The sequence below is a fragment of the Rattus norvegicus genome, chromosome 8 (assembly GCF_021556685.1).
Source record: "Rattus norvegicus strain SHRSP/BbbUtx chromosome 8, alternate assembly SHRSP_T2T, whole genome shotgun sequence".
Lineage (NCBI taxonomy): Eukaryota > Metazoa > Chordata > Mammalia > Rodentia > Muridae > Rattus > Rattus norvegicus.
In genome coordinates, this window is record NC_141541.1 from 72,972,334 (window position 1) to 72,976,132 (window position 3,799).

General features: G+C 43.4%; 1 pseudogene; it reads left to right on the forward strand.

Annotated features, from left to right (window-relative positions):
* The first annotated feature begins 2,106 nt into the window (after positions 1 to 2,106).
* Rpl7-ps26 (ribosomal protein L7, pseudogene 26) lies at positions 2,107 to 2,947 on the forward strand (annotated as a pseudogene).
* The last annotated feature ends 852 nt before the right edge of the window (positions 2,948 to 3,799 follow it).

Here is a 3,799-nt window from a genome sequence, read left to right on the forward strand (position 1 = left end):
ATTATTAATTATTATTTTAAAGAGAAAAATAGGCTGAAGAAATGGCTCAGTGGTTGTCACTTGTTGCTCTTCTAGAGGATCTGAGTTCAGTTCCTAGCACCCCAACCATCTGTTACCCCATTTCCAGGGGGTACAACTCCCTCTCCTGGACTCTGTAGGCATCACACACTCATTTAAAAAGGTATTGATTTACTGATAGATATAGAATAAATATACATAGTGTTGTTATTTTGAGACAGCATCTCATGTAGCCTTGAATTTGTTATGTAACCAAAGATAGCCTTAAGCTTCTGATCCTCCAATTTCCCAAAGGCTAGGATTAGAGCAGCGCCTCCCCATGGCTGTGTCATACATATATCTTTTTAAATACTCGCAATCAGCCAGTTTAAGAAAAACAACAACACTTTACTGTGGCAAATTTAACTAATTTAGTTAGTTTGTTGATTTTTTTTTTTTGAGATAGAATCTCACTGTGTAGCCTTGACTGACCTGGAACTTGCTACGTAGACCAAGTTGGCCATGAACTCAGATCTGCCTGCCTCTGCCTCTGCCTCCCTAGTGCTAGGATTTAAAGTGTGCACCACCTGATCCAGCAAATTTAAATATAGCATAGTAGACAGAATAAAATAATGAGCCCCTAACAACCAGTCCAAAACATAAACATGTGGCCAAGACCACAGCACCCACTCTCAGCGACGTGCCCTGCCCATTGCTTCTTGAGACGAATCCCAGACATAATCTCCTCCTGCCTATAAATATTTCAGTAGTAGCCATTAAATTTTTCATTCATTTTTTTCACTTATAGTCTGAGGAAGACAAAGGCATGCATAATTCAACTCAAAATCTTAAGTACTCTGAAGTTGGCAGTGAAGGGTGATTAGAAGGGTGCGAAGCTGTGCTGTCTACAGTTTTATTACTAAGTCATGTATTTAATATTCAAAAAGTGTTTCAAGTTTATTTATTCTACATGGATGAGAGTTTGGCCTACATCTATGTCTGTGTGCCATGTGCATACCTGGTGCCCAAAGAGATCAGGAGAGGGCGTCATGGGAACTGGAGTTACAGATGGTGGTGAGCCTCTGTGTGGGCACTGGGAGCCAAAGCCAGGTCTTCCCCAAGAGCATGGAGGGCTCATAATCACCGCACCGTCTCTCCAGCATGATCATCCCTTAGTCATCTTATTGAGTCCTCAAGTCAATTTTTTTTCTCAACAGATAATAAAATTCCCCTAAATGGTAGTTTCTTAGAAAAGTCTCTCTCAGAAGTCACATATCTTAATTGTTTGCCTTCCATTTCAGGGAGTGGTGATCCTGAGTTTAAAAATAAGCAGAGACGCAATTGGTGAAGACACCCAACATCAGCCTCTGGCATCCACCATGGAAAGTACAGCTGCATACATGTGCACACGGGTATATACTGCACACCCTCCCAATAGCTTTATTGAGATATAATCCACTTAACATAAAATTTATCCTCTTTGAACTGTACAGTTCTCAGTGTCTTTTTAGAATGCCAAGGTGTATCCTAAAGTCATGAACGTCTAGAAGCTGACAGCAACCACATTCCCTACAGCCAAAGGCAGGAGATTTTTTTTTTTTTTTGGTTCTTTTTTTCGGAGCTGGGGACCGAACCCAGGGCCTTGTGCTTCCTAGGTAAGCGCTCTACCACTGAGCTAAATCCCCAGCCCCAAAGGCAGGAGATTTTAAAGGTAGGTTTGAGCATGACGCCTAATCGTTGCCATCTTCTTATTTATATTGTAAGCTTTTATGTGTGTGTTATTTCACAGGGTTTAGGATAACTTTCTCTTAAAAACGTTAATTTTGTTGTATGTGTGCGAGGGCCTCCTTGCATCCATGTACGCCCAATGCCCATGAAGCCAGAAGAGGACACTGGGTCATTGCAGGTGATTGTAAGCTGCCACATGGGGGCTGGGTCCTCTGCAAAAGCAGCAAGTGCTCTTAACTGAGCCATCATTCCAGCCTCGTTTTTCTCATGCTTGCATTTGTGGTGACATGAATGCATACATATAACAACATACATATACATTGCGATGTATATAGACATCAGTTAAGATTCACAGCTTGCTCTCCTTTTCCAGCTGGAATCATGGAGGCTATACCACAGAAGAAAAAGAAGTTTGCTAGAAACCCGTAAGAAAAAGGGAAGGAGGGGTTGGGGATTTAGCTCAGTGGTATAGAGCTTGCCTAGGAAGCACAAGGCCCTGGGTTCGGTCCCCAGCTCTGAAAAAAAGAAAAAGGGAAGGAATTTCGCAGCGTTGCAGGCGAGGCGCCTGAGGAAAAGTTTGCCCTGAGGACACCTCGAAAGGCAAGGAAGAAACTCATCTGTGAGAAGGCAAAGCACTCTCACAAGGAGTGCAGACAGATGGACCGGACTGAGATTCCATGGCGAGGATGGCAAGGAGAGCTGGAAACTTCTATGTGCCTGCAGGACCAAAATTGGCATTTGTCACTGGAATCCGAGGTATCAATGGAGTTAGCCCAAAGGTGCTCAAGGTACTGCAGCTTCTTCTTCGTCTTCGGCAGATCCTCCATGGCACCTTTGTTACGCTCAACAAGGCTTCAGTTAACAAACATACTGAGGACTGTGGAACTGTACATGGCGTGGGGGTACCCCAACCTGAAGTCAGTAAATGAGCTCAACTACAAGTGAGGCTACGGCAAAATCAATAAAAAGCAGATTGCCTTGAGAGGTAATTCCTTGATTGCTCGATCTCTTGGTAAATTTGGCATCATCTGCGTGGAAGATCTAATGCATAAGATCTATACAGTTTGGAAACGCTTCAAGGAAACAAATAAACCTCCTGGGGCCCTTCAAATTATCTTCCTCACGAGGTGGAATGAAGAAAAAGACAACTCACTTTGTAAATGTCGGAGATGCGGGCAACAGGGAAGACCCGATAAACAGCCTTATTAAACAGATGAACTGAAGTGTCGCCTGTGGTAATTTTATAATCTGGTCAGTTAATAAACAGTCACAGCTTGGCAAATTAAAAAAAAAAAGATTTCACAGCTTATCAGATACGTCCCAATCTAACATGGTTGGATTCACAGTACCTGTGTCATGATGGGATGGTTTGAGTGAGAAATGGCCCTCAGTCATGGATTTAAATACTCTGTCCCCATTTGGTGGCACTGTTTGGGAAGGATGTAGACTGTCCCTGAAGGAGGGCTTTGAGACTTCATAGCCTTGGCTCATTTCTACTTCACTCTCTCTGTTCCCGCTACAATGCCCTGCCTCTCCTGCCACTGTGGACTGTCTCTCTGGGATTATAAGCCAAAATAAACTTTTCCTTCTACACGTCGCTTTTGGTCACGGTGTTTCATCACACCATACCTATGTCATATGGCAAATACTTAGAAAAATCACATCTTACTTAACAGATCTGAATCCCAAAGCAGTTTTTAGCCTCTTCTCCAATGTCAACGATTTTAGTGGGTTTCACTCTCACCCCCACACCCCTGCTTAGATGTATTTTATTTTAAAATTCTCCATCTGAGGACACATTTGTCAGAGGTTTCCAGGGAGACAGATTACCTCCCCTTTTCTCTTCTGTTCTTTTCAGTCTGTGGTCCTCAGTGCTGCCTCACAGCCCTTTAGGGAGGCTCAGAACAGAGAACGTCAGTGCTCTGCCCTCAGTAGAAACTTGGCAACAGGACGTGCTTATCATTACCATAGGTGGCATCTGAGATTGTGTAGTTACAGGAATTCTTAGGGTCGAGCCTGGGGCCTGGTGGCCCAAATTATTAAGGAAAAGAGAAGACAGTGAACTGGGAATGGA